We start from the raw sequence: 13,395 nt of genomic DNA, 5'->3' as shown, positions 1-13,395 counted from the left end.
GAAATGACACACATTGCTTACAAGTGGGGGTGGTCGCAAGAGATCATGGGTAACTTCTGGATATACGCAGCGTTGCCACAACGGACCGAATGGCAAGCCCGCATCTTTCTCAAGCGCCATTACAAGAACTACCAAACTCAAACTAGCGCGTCACGACATCAGCGTCATCGTTCTCAGCCACTCCCTCTGCTCCGCTGATTGGACCGCCAAATATTTGGCGGAGAAAACCAGAATATACCACAAACCCACACAGAGTACTGAAGGGAAATGAAAATTGACCCGTAAGAATGCATTGGGAGAAGCGGAGCCAGGCTAACGAGTTACAGACGTCTCTTTCTACACTTTGCATAGTCTAGTTTATTTGGAAAGTCTTCTATTTAGCAGTTTTCTTTTTGCGACATTTTATAAGTTTGCTTAAGATTTGCTTGACAATTAGATGGAAACATGTTGTTACAGGCTTCTGCAACTTGAATGAGGAGGTGCTGTGGCTTAGTTGGTTAAAGCCTGTCTAGTAAACAGGGAGATCCTGGGTTCAAATCCCAGCGAAGCGCGCCTCTTTGTTACAGAGAATATCTCCAAAATATAGTCTCGTCATGTGTCATCTCCTCTTGCCATCATGAAGATGTCTCCTTATACTAAATGTAAACCCTCCAGATGAAATAAAAGTATCTTCATATAACTGTAATTAATGTTCATACAGCGACAAGAGAAGTCACAATGTTGTTACATGAAGAACTGCTTGAGCTAAGTAGGATTTAACCCTTGTGTTGTCCCCGGGTCCCAGTGACCACGAAGGACAACCTAGAATATCTCCTTTACTTTGTTGAGAATTGCTCTCTAAACAAGGGTTAATACAGCACCTTAGTTCTTGTTTGTACAGCATTTTTGGTCAGCTTAAACTGTTTAAATGTGTTCTAGAAATAAACTTTACTTACTTACTTTACAAGAAACAGAGGGTTTAGAGAGCAATTCTCAACAAGGGAAAGTACATCATCCCTTGTGTGGTCCTTCGGGTCACTGGGACCCGAAGGACCACGTAGTGCTTCAGCCGGGGCTCTACACAGAGCATTCGCTGTGACCTAAGGTTCATATTTGTGTGTCTGCTGCCGATCTAAGCGTATCTCTTTAAAGAGAATAGCAGAGCCCTTAATGTGTGTATACGCGTAGGGAAGTGTGTGGAGAGCGCGAACTTTAGCCGGAGCAGTCTCGACTCTGGCGGTGGAGACGGTGTAACAAAGTGTCTCTCCCCCTAGGTTGTAGGGTTTCTGAACCACTGTCCGAAATATAGCCTGGCAATATTGTAGGGTTGACTAGGTGGTGCCAACATCTATATATATGCTCAGTCGTAGTGGTCGGAAAGCAGTAGCAGGAAAAGCTAAACCTCACCTTGATTTCATGTTGTTCACAGAGAAGTAGGAGCTGGAAATGAGGTAGAGTTGGGTAATCGAAACCCTCACGAACCGGTAGGTCGACTGAAATATTTTCCCTCTGTCGCTCTGAACGGACGTAAAAATATCACCCTTTCTCTGTAGTCTCCATCGTAGCTAGCTACCGTGAAATGTATGCTACTTTTAAAATGCCATATTTCTCCTCTGGGCTCACCAAAACGGAGTGAAAAAAACATGTTAACCATTCACTGCATGGGATCGCTAGTAAACCTATTACTTACAAGAATCGGTTTAGGAATCACAATGCATTTTAACCTCATGACGCTTTGGAATTTATTCACAATTATATAAAAAAATGTATTGTGTGTTTCTGGCTCCAAGCTGATGCTGCAAATTAAGTTGAGATTGTTAATTTGTCTACAGCATATAGAATAGATATAAATTTAGGTATGATGCAAATTAGCGACAACAGGCATTCATGGTAAAATTCTTTACAAAATGGTAAAATTAATTAAAACACATTTTTCCCATCTCAGATATGTAGATTTTATTCATGTCACAAAGTAATTGACAAATAAATGAATCTTGACAACAGCAAGGAAAGAAAACACTCTCCTACTCCCCTAACATTGACAGTAGTATTTTAGGGTTAGGGTTAGGGGTTAGGGGTTAATTCGCTCTTCCGGGAACTGGATGTAGTTCCCACCCCACCGGTCCTACGTGAAACCCAGCGAAAAGGTTCCTAGGTATGTATCGAATGTAAACAAACCGGCATTTGGGGAATACACACCAATACATCTGCGCCTGCAGTCGGAAATGGAAGGGGTTTGATGCAAATTAGCGACAGTTAAGCGTTAAGTGGTTAAAAGTACCGTTCGGCACTGGAATCTTAAAAATCCAAACCGTACCAACCCTAGAAATGAGTCGGGGAGTATGCAACGCGCTACCAAGCCACGGCTAAACGGACTAATCACAGTTGTGGTCTGTGTCACGCGATGAGTAGTTTCATTTCTACCTGTCTACCTGTTCGATTTAATACAGAAGCACAAACCAGGCTTTAGTTTCTATTTCCTTTATCTCATGCATGTGTTAAGCATACACAGAGCATATTTAATCTTTCTTATTATATATTCTTCGTTAATACACTGCATATATCTATATTATTCTACCACTATTATAATGTCACTGCTACCACATTGCACATATCTGAACATGTTGTTCATACATTGTCTATATTACATAGCCATATTTATTCTGCTCTTTATAAGGTAACTGTTAATACACTGCACACATTTATATTTAATTTATATTAACCAAAACCACCATCTGTAAACCAACTGTATACTAACTGTCTACACTGTAACTATATTTCTTGTCTATACTTGTATATCACATTGCACTTTTCTGCTTATTTTGGCAACTTCTGGTTGGACGAAACTGCATTTCCGTTGTCTTTGTACTCTGCACCAATGACAATAAAGTTGAATCTAAGTCTCTGTTTAGCTCCTCTCTATCCTGTACCTCCTGCCTGTGACCTGGAAATCGATCTCAGCGCTCCCCTCTTAAAAGGATGTCTCAATTCCTAAAATACATCTCGAGGAAAGGGGAGGCTCGCCGGAGGAGCTGTGAGCGAGGATGCACAGGTGTTAAAGACATTCGTGGACGGTAGAATCAACGCAGAACCATACGTCAGGCAAAGACAGACAAACTACAGAAGCAAAATGATTGCAAAGAGACTTAAAAGGGAGTCAAAACAGCCAGTCAAAACAGCCATATTTGAGTGTGCACCTCCAAAAATAAGCCCTGAAAACTGCACTTTTCCAGGGGATCTGTGCAGTAGAAATGCGAGTGAACATAGACTACTACACATACAACACGGAGCTTTTGCCTCCACGAGTTGCTCGTCCAGCGCGCTGACATTTGGTCCAGCAGCAGACAGAGGCCTGCAGAGTGGCAGGGAGCGTCTGTGGCTGCTGACAGCCCGCAGGCTGTTTTTAGCCTCCTGAAAGGTCACACAAAAAAAAACACACACACACAAAAATTAAAAAAAAAAAAAAAAAAAAAATAAAAAAATAAAATAAACAAAAAATATTTAAAAAAAAAATAAAAAAAAAAAAAAAAAATAAAAAAAAAAAAAAAAAAAAAAAAAAAAAAAAAAAAAAAAAAAAAAAAAATAAAAAAAAAAAAAAAAAATAAAAAAAAAAAAAAAAAAAAAAAAAAAAAAAAAAAAAAAAAAAAAAAAAAAAAAAAAAAAAAAAAAAAAAAAAATAACACACACACATACACACACACATATACACAGACACATACACATGTACACACACATACAGACACACAGACACACACACACACACACACACACACACACATATACACAGACACATACACATGTACACACACATACAGACACACAGACACACACTCAGACTCACACTCACACAGACACACACACAGACACACACACACACACACATACACACACACACACACACACAGACACACACACACACGTACACACACAGACACACACACACACACACACACGTACACACACAGACACACACACACACACGTACACGTCTTATCAGCTCTTCCTCTACTGTTGCAGAGTCAGTGTGTTGGATATAATCCAGATTCAATTTTTTTTTAACTGTGGACAGTTGCACATGACTCCTTGAAGGTTGCAGGCAGACTCCATCACTGTAAGAATTTTACTTTCTCAAACGCTTTTTGTCCAGAAAACTGTCCATCCAGCAGATCTGGTTATATGTTATGTTATGTAAGATATTGTGGCTGTGGTGTGAACACAGGAAGTGTATAAAAGTATGTGGGTCAGTGTGAAAGTAGGCCACTGTGCAGCCGGGACAGACAGGCCTCACATTGTTCGAGTTCAGTGAGACAAACTCTGCAAACATTTGTTTGCTCTAATCCGGTTGTGATGAAATAATCTGGAAGATGAGGAACCCAGAAATCAGCAAACAGAAGGCTCCAATGTCCTGCAGCAGAGTTTTACGTAAGAAATCAGACTGATCTCATGAAGTGGCGAATGTATGACACGCCAATTCATATGCCATTATTGACCAGTCCCTCCAGAAAAATGTGATTATGCGATCGCATAATCCAATGCATAATCAGCCAAAGTCCACATATTTATATTTATACGCTGCACTTTCGCCGCATAAATTGCCGATTTCCGCGCAAAATATGCGGTGCTTGCATGATTTCATAAACAAAAATTCACATAATATATCTCAGCAGAAAGTTGAAAAATGTTGTTTACTTCACACAAGAGCAGCCATTTTCCCCTGTTGCCATGGGAACGTTATGAAGTGAAGTACTTACGCGACGTGAACATCATCAAAATCGGTCGTGGGACAGTCTGGCGAGGTCGGTGACTCGAGTCTGTTCGGCCTTCATTTTGGCTGATTTGACATGTATAATCTGCGGGGCGGGCACTGCCGGCAGTCGGACTCAAATGACCCATCTGATTGGTGGAGCGCTAACTTGACTGAACACCCAATAACTTGTTTTTCCTTTGATTTCTTTAGATTTTTTACAGGAGCCAATAAAAAGTCACTTTGGGCAAGTATAACTTTCTTTTACTTGCCCGACCGGACAACTGAATAAAAACCTTAGCGTTGAACCATGACCTCTTCCTTCCCCTTCTCACCCCCCTGAGAGCTGCACCAGTCATCATTTTTATCACTATTCAAGTTTAGCTGAGTGCTAAACCGGACATGGCTCAACCAGTGGAGTGCACAGGACACAATGGAGGGATGAGAGGAAGGAGAAGTAGAAGAAGAAGAAACAGAAGAAGCAGAGGTGCTGTGGCTTAGTTGGTTAAAGCGCCTGTCTAGTAAACAGGAGATCCTGGGTTCAAATCCCAGCAGCACCTCTTTGTTACAGAGAATATCTCTAAAATATAGTCTGTCATGTTTCATCTCCTCTTGGCATCACGAAGATGTCTCCTCATACTAAATGTAAACCCACTCCAGATGAAACACGTTATACATGTCTTTATATAACTCTAACTAATGTTCATACAGAGACAAGAGAAGTCTTATTCTTACTGAAGAGATCCCCAACATTCAGTTATCTAATCAAAGAACCTTTAGAAGAAGTTGTTTTGTGTGTCTTTGTGGTCCCTTGAGTCTTTTGTTAGCTATAGTTTGCATCTCTGTTGTAGTTTTGAGTCTTTCTGTAGTCGTTTGGAGTGAAGTTCCTGCAAGAAACGTAACGTAACGTCTCCTGAAACAGAGACTCTGTCCCAACAGTCCCAAAACAAGCATCATCTTTCTTCCTGTAAGAAGGGCTTTGCATCTTTTCTTGTCAAGTCGAGTTAAATGTATTTCTACAGCACGTTTAAAACAACCCGAGCTGACCAAACACAGGTCTGTAGTCATATAGTGACATCAGTTGTTGTTGAACCAATCAGCTGTAGACAGTTTGTCATGAAGCATCACGCAAAACCAAAGTGATAAATTAGGTTTCAGTTGTTCACGAAGGTACTGCTGGGATTTGAACCCAGGATCTCCTGTTTACAAGACAGGGGCTTTAACCAACTAAGCCACAGCACCTCTTCTCATCTTCCCTAATTTACAATATCAGAAAAAAAAAAACTATTGAAACCTTTAGACAGCGTCTGCAATGACTAGAGCAGGTGCTGTGTCTTAGTTGGTTAAACAGGAGGTTGTGGGTTCAAATCTCAGCAGTGCCCCTAGAAAAAACTGTCCCAATGGTGACGTCTCTCTCCTAAATAAACCCAAATATAACTGCAGCATGATGAGAAGTTGAAGGCGCTCTCTGTTACTTTTGATAATGGTTACACAACTTGCATGGGTGTGAGAGAGAGTGTGCATGTGCTTATGTCCAACCCAGGTATAACGTATGTGTCTCTACCTGGAGCTTCATGTGTCCACCTCATCGGCTCGTTGTGCTGAATATATTTTGATGAAGTCAAGAGGTGCTGTGGCTTAGTTGGTTAAAGCGCCTGTCTTGTAAACAGGAGATCCTGGGTTCAAATCGAGGAGCCTTTTTTATACAAAAAAAAACAGTCTAAAAAAAAAAAAATCAAAAAACAAAAAAAAAAACAAAAAAAAAAAACCACGAAAAAAAAAAGAAAAAAAAAAAAAAAAAAAAGCAGTGCTCTTTAAAACACACAATATCTCTAAACTCTAAATTCAAATTAAAATTTTTTTTCCAACAAAAAAAAAGGATGTTTCCCACCTCTAGAAAAACAGGTTTTGTGAAGAAAAGAAAAAGACAGGATGGGAGGGGTGGAAGAAGGGAAAAAGAGGGGGATCCTCATTTGCATGCAGTAGAAACCAGGCTACTTTATGCAAATCAAAAGCGTCCAGCTTCCCCCTCTCTTTGTTGTCATTTTGTGTCTCTTTGTTGTCATTTTGAGTCTTTGTTGTCATTTACAGTCTCTTTGTTGTCATTTAGAGTCTTTGTTGTCATTTAGAGTGTCTTTGTTGTCATTTAGAGTCTCTTTGTTGTCATTTAGTGTCTCTTTGTTGTCATTTAGAATCTTTGTTGTCATTTAGAGTCTCTTTGTTGTCATTTAGAGTCTCTTTGTTGTCATTTTGTGTCTCTTTGTTGTCATTTTGTGTCTTTGTTGTCATTTAGAGTCTCTTTGTTGTCATTTAGAGTCTTTGTTGTCATTTAGAGTCTCTTTGTTGTCATTTAGAGTCTTTGTTGTCATTTAGAGTCTCTTTGTTGTCATTTAGTGTCTCTTTGTTGTCATTTAGAGTGTCTTTGTTGTCATTTTGTGTCTCTTTGTTGTCATTTAGAGTCTTTGTTGTCATTTTAGAGTCTCTTTGTTGTCATTTAGTGTCTCTTTGTTGTCATTTAGAGTGTCTTTGTTGTCATTTTGTGTCTCTTTGTTGTCATTTAGAGTCTTTGTTGTCATTTAGTGTCTCTTTGTTGTCATTTAGAGTCTCTTTGTTGTCATTTAGAGTCTCTTTGTTGTCATTTAGAGTGTCTTTGTTGTCATTTTGTGTCTCTTTGTTGTCATTTTGTGTCTCTTTGTTGTCATTTAGAGTCTTTGTTGTCATTTAGTGTCTCTTTGTTGTCATTTAGAGTCTCTTTGTTGTCATTTAGTGTCTCTTTGTTGTCATTTAGTGTCTCTTTGTTGTCATTTAGAGTGTCTTTGTTGTCATTTTGTGTCTCTTTGTTGTCATTTAGAGTCTTTGTTGTCATTTAGAGTCTCTTTGTTGTCATTTAGTGTCTCTTTGTTGTCATTTAGAGTGTCTTTGTTGTCATTTTGTGTCTCTTTGTTGTCATTTAGAGTCTTTGTTGTCATTTAGTGTCTCTTTGTTGTCATTTAGAGTCTCTTTGTTGTCATTTAGAGTCTCTTTGTTGTCATTTAGTGTCTTTGTTGTCATTTTGTGTCTCTTTGTTGTCATTTAGAGTCTTTGTTGTCATTTAGTGTCTCTTTGTTGTCATTTAGTGTCTCTTTGTTGTCATTTAGTGTCTCTTTGTTGTCATTTAGAGTCTCTTTGTTGTCATTTAGAGTCTCTTTGTTGTCATTTAGAGTCTCCTTGTTGTCATTTAGTGTCTCTTTGTTGTCATTTAGAGTCTCTTTGTTGTCATTTAGAGTCTCTTTGTTGTCATTTAGAGTGTCTTTGTTGTCATTTTGTGTCTCTTTGTTGTCATTTAGAGTCTTTGTTGTCATTTAGTGTCTCTTTGTTGTCATTTAGAGTCTCTTTGTTGTCATTTAGTGTCTCTTTGTTGTCATTTTGTGTCTCTTTGTTGTCATTTTGTGTCTCTTTGTTGTCATTTAGAGTGTCTTTGTTGTCATTTAGAGTCTCTTTGTTGTCATTTAGTGTCTCTTTGTTGTCATTTAGTGTCTCTTTGTTGTCATTTTGTGTCTCTTTGTTGTCATTTAGAGTCTCTTTGTTGTCATTTAGAGTCTCTTTGTTGTCATTTAGAGTCTCTTTGTTGTCATTTAGTGTCTCTTTGTTGTCATTTAGTGTCTCTTTGTTGTCATTTAGTGTCTCTTTGTTGTCATTTTGTGTCTCTTTGTTGTCATTTAGAGTCTCTTTGTTGTCATTTAGAGTCTCCTTGTCGTCATTTAGTGTCTCTTTCTTGTCATTTTCAGTCTCTTTCTTGTCATTTTGACATTTTGAGGCAGCGTGATGATGTAATCTACCAAGAGCTATCGGCAAAAATCCAGATTAGTCTGCATCAAAGACCTCTGAGCGTCTAACGTGGATCTGGTTTTCCCTGACGTTAAACTGTTTGGGAGCCCCTGACGTGCAACAGGATGCAGAGGGATCAGGAGTTTACTGAGCGCTGAGTCAGCGCCATGTGTTACAGCCGGAGTCGAGTTCACGAGAGCTCGGCTTTCACAAGGACTGTAAAACTTTATTTAAGCAGCTCAGAGAGACGCTCTACTGCACGCCGAGAGCAGAGAAGACAAGTACTGTACTCACAAATGTCAATCTACCGCTGATGGAGCAGATTGGTGTGAGTGTGTGTGTGTGTGTGTGTGTGTGTTTGTAGGTGTGTGTGTGTGTTTGTGTTTGTAGGTGTGTTTGTAGGTGTGTGTGTGTTTGTGTTTGTAGGTGTGTTTGAAGGTGTGTGTGTCTGTGTGTTTGTAGGTGTGTGTGTGTGTGTGTGTGTGTGTGCGCAACAGAAAAGCCTGTTAAGACACATAAATCTGCTTTCATACAAATATGTTAATCCCTAGTGTGTGTGTGTGTGTGTTTGTAGATGTCTGTGTGTGTGTGTGTGTGTGGGTTTGCAGGTGTGTGTGTGTGTTTGTAGATGTGTGTGCATGTGTGCGTGTTTGTAGGTGTGTGTGTGTGTTTGTAGATGTGTGTGTGTGTGTGTGTGTGTGTGTGTGTGTGTGTGTGTGTGTGTGTGTGTGTGTGTGTGTGTGTGTGTGTGGGTTTGCAGGTGTGTGTGTGTTTGTAGATGTGTGTGCATGTGTGTGTGTGTTTGTAGGTGTGTGTGTGTGTGTTTGTGTGTGTGTGTGTGTGTGTTTGTAGGTTGTGTGTGTGTGTGTGTGTGTTTGTAGGTGTGTGTGTTTGTAAGTGTGTGTGTTTGTGTGTTTGTAGGTGTGTGTGTGTGTGTGTGTGTGTTTGTAGGTGTGTGTGTGTGTGTGTGTGTGTGTGTGTTTGTAGGTGTGTGTGTGTTTGTAGGTATCTGTGTGTGTGTGGGTTTGCAGGTGTGTGTGTGTGTGTGTGTTTGTAGATGTGTGTGCATGTGTGTTTGTAAGTGTGTGTGTGTGTGTGTGTTTGTAGGTGTGTGTGTGTTTGTAGATGTCTGTGTGTGTGTGTGTGGGTTTGTATGTGTGTGTGTGTGTTAGATGTGTGTGTGTGTGTGGGGTTTGCAGGTGTGTGTGTGTGTTTGTAGATGTGTGTGTGTGTGTGTGTGTTTGTAGGTGTGTGTGTGTGTGTGTTTGTAGGTGTGTGTGTGTTTGTAGATGTCTGTGTGTGTGTGTGTGTGTGGGTTTGCAGGTGTGTGTGTGTGTGTTTGTAGATGTGTGTGCGTGTGCGTGTTTGTAGATGTGTGTGTGTGTGTGTGTGTGTGTGTGTGTGTGTGTGTGTGTGTGTGTGTGTTTGTTTGTTTGTTTGTGTGTGTGTTTGTAGATGTGTGTGTGTGTGTGTGTGTGTGTGTTTGTGTGTGTGTGTGTTTGTAGGTGTGTGTGTGTGTGTGTGTGTTTGTAGATGTGCGTGTGTGTGGGTGTTTGTGTGTGTGTGTGTGGCAGAGAAGACAAGTACTGTACTCACACTGAAAGGGAATCATTTGAAAACCCAGGCACAAAAGGAGAGAAAGGTTGAATCAAGAAGGGGACTATTTTCAGCGGCGAATGGATCTACATTTGGTGCTGTAGTGTGTATTTGTGGCAGCAGGACGGTGTGTGTGTGGGACTGAGTCAGTTATAAACTACAGCGTGTGTGTTCAGTGAGTTATCCGAAGGGAAATCAACAAAATATCTACCGCCTAAATATTGTTCTGCATCCTCATCAGCCCGTTCATACTGTGAATCTACCGCTGATGGAGCAGATAGGACAGATTCATCCTCATCTGCCTGTTAATCCCACAGATTCACTTCAACAATGAACCCAGAGGAGGCAGCCCAGAGGCATGCTGGGAAGCGTCCACCGTCCTCTCGCTCATCCTGAAACTCTCCGGCGAGCGCAGTGACAGCTGTCAGTGTCAGAAAACTCAGCGTAAATCCCATTCAGCGAGCACGTCAGATTATCACCACACGGCACCGCACACAGACATGTTTTCTCCAACAAAGCTCAGAGTTTTGTGTCATTGTGTGTATGTGTGTGCATGTGTGTGTGTGTGTGTGTGTGTATGTATGTGTGTGTGTCTCTGTGTGTTTATTTCTGTCATTAGGGATTAACATATTTCTATGAAAGCAGATTATTGTGTCTAACAGGCTTTTCTGTTGCACGCATGCACACACACACACACACACACACACACACACACACACACACACACACACACACACAAAACAAAGCACACACACACACACACACACACACACACACACACACACACACACACACACACACACACACACACACACACACACACAGGTTTGTGGCACTATCTTTGTGGGGACCAGTCATTGACATAATGCATTCCCTAGCCCCTTACCCTCACCTTAACCATCACCACTAAATGCCTAACCTTAACCCTTACCCTCACCCTAACCATCACAACTAAATGCCTAACCTTAACCCTTACCTTCACCCTAACCATAACCTAATTATATCCCTAATCCTAAAACCAAGTCTTAACCCTCAAACAGCCCTTTAAACTTGTGGGGTCCAGCATTTTGTTCCCACAAAGCTGTTGGGACCCCACAAGTATACTGGACTCCCGATTTGTGGACCCCACGAATATGCAGTAGTTAAACAAGCCCACACACACACACACACACACACACACACACACACACACAGCTAGACTGAGGAGGATGGAGTATTTCTGGATGTTTAAATCAACAAAATAAACATCTTTGAGACTTACTTTCGTGCCAAAAGGGCAATGAATGAATAAATGAATAAAGAAAATCAGATCTTGTGCACTGCGTACTAGGGTTTAATCCTGTGAATCCACATCCAAACTATTTCCTGTTTCCCGAGAAATATGATAAAGGGAAAACGGGATACACTAGTTATGTTCTTTTGTAAGTTTGAACCCCTAAATTGTTATCATTGTTATCATTGCTGATGGCGCTCCACCCCTGCCGCCTCCATGATGTCTCGTATGTGCTTTCAATGTGTCCCCTGAGACTCTTCTCCTCTCTCTTGTCTCTTTTGTATTGTCTTTACTGCATGGACTGCTTTAATGCCTTTGCCATCATCTGTGCTTACTTGTTAGTGTGCCACTTGTTTGTATGTCTTAATCCTTTTTGCTTAGGCCTGATGTCATTATACAGGGCTCGACATTAACTTTTTTGAGGCACGTTTCACTTGTCCATGCACAAAAGTCACTTGTCTGGGTAAAGATTTATCATTTTATAAAAAAAATTGTGTGTTTTGCTAATGCATAATTCGAACAAACCATTGAAAGCATACAAACACTATCAACATTACTAAAATTCAGTTGAAACAGTAGAAACAAACGTGTCCCAAGAATAGATTTCCCCTTCGACAAGAAAGGATCTCCAGACTCCACAACACAAAGTAATACGTTTCACGCCGGTGTGCAGTGTATCACCAGAGGTAGTGGTGACTTGAACTTATACTATATCCAAAATAATTTTGTAGACATAACAATGGATTTTGCCATTAAATGTTGGTGTTTTTTCTTCTATAATTTCACTTTCTACGCAGCAGAGGCTGATTCACCAAGGGATCCTTTAAAAGGTGTAGCTACTTTACAGTTGATTATTAGCATAGACTGTTAATATTATTATATATTATTATATTAATAAATAGCTGTGGCTAAGGCCCCAGCTAATGGAGATCCCAATAAATCAAATCAAATCAAATATACAGTCTATGATTATAAACTGATATTTAATCCGGCAAGTCACAGAGCTGAGGTTTTACAATAACTGTCGGACAAACGAGCAGTGGAGTAATAACGCTACGAGGCAGAGAGCCGGCCGCTAAATGAGTCAGATTAACTTCATGCTTCATCCACATAACGCACACTGCTATCGCCACGAGTGACAGCTTTATTTGGCCTGTTTTCTGTGAACGATGTGGCTACGGGGTAATGTTAAGGCGGAGTTAGCAAGCTAATGTTAGCTAACTAACACCGGCTGGTTGGCTTGCTGGTTCCACCGTGCTTTTATGCTGCATCGCTTACAGAGAATGAGCTGAACAGCGAGCTAGCTAGCGGTCCATCCAGCGTTAGTGGTCTGCTGACCAGCTGCTGCGGGGTCCAATGTTAGCGGTACGCTGACCAGCTGCTGCGGGGTCCAATGTTAGCGGCCCGCTGACCAGCTGCTGCGGGGTCTAACGTTAGCGGCCCGCTGACCAGCTGCTGCGGGGTCCAATGTTAGCGGCCCGCTGACCAGCTGCTGCGGGGTCTAACGTTAGCGGCCCGCTGACCAGCTGCTGCGGGGTCCAATGTTAGCGGCCCGCTGACCAGCTGCTGCGGGGTCCAATGTTAGCGGCCCGCTGACCAGCTGCTGCGGGGTCTAACGTTAGCGGCCCGCTGACCAGCTGCTGCGGGGTCCAATGTTAGCGGCCCGCTGACCAGCTGCTGCGGGGTCCAATGTTAGCGGCCCGCTGACCAGCTGCTGCGGGGTCTAACGTTAGCGGTACGCTGCCCCGGATTGCGGGGGAAAAATGTATTTGTTTCAAATCGGTAACATAATGAGTAATAACGTAATGAGTGGCACATAACGTGAAGTAACATGGCATTTTATTTTGTTTTATTTGAGTTTTAACTTGTCCAGTGGGGCAAGTAAATTTCTCTTCCACTTGCCCTACAAAAAATCCACAGCCCTGATTTTAGATGTAATGTCATTTATTTTTAAATTGTATTTTAGGATGCCCATTGTCAGCTGGCCGGGGGACTA

General features: G+C 41.3%; 1 protein-coding gene and 2 non-coding genes across 8 annotated transcripts in view; 1 reads left to right on the top strand and 2 right to left on the bottom strand.

Annotated features, from left to right (window-relative positions):
- The window catches only part of LOC120547899 (PDZ and LIM domain protein 7-like), a 105,728-nt gene that overhangs the window by 60,161 nt on the left and 32,172 nt on the right, over positions 1-13,395 (bottom strand). The window lies entirely within an intron of this gene.
- Positions 5,210-5,283, top strand: trnat-agu. Its single transcript has one exon. It is a non-coding gene; the product is annotated as a tRNA-Thr (tRNA).
- trnat-ugu lies at positions 5,892-5,965 on the bottom strand. The gene has a single exon. It is a non-coding gene; the product is annotated as a tRNA-Thr (tRNA).

This window comes from Perca fluviatilis, chromosome 19 (assembly GCF_010015445.1).
Source record: "Perca fluviatilis chromosome 19, GENO_Pfluv_1.0, whole genome shotgun sequence".
NCBI lineage: Eukaryota > Metazoa > Chordata > Actinopteri > Perciformes > Percidae > Perca > Perca fluviatilis.
The sequence above is the reverse complement of the archived record's forward strand: the minus strand, read 5'-3'. Positions and strand labels throughout refer to the sequence as shown.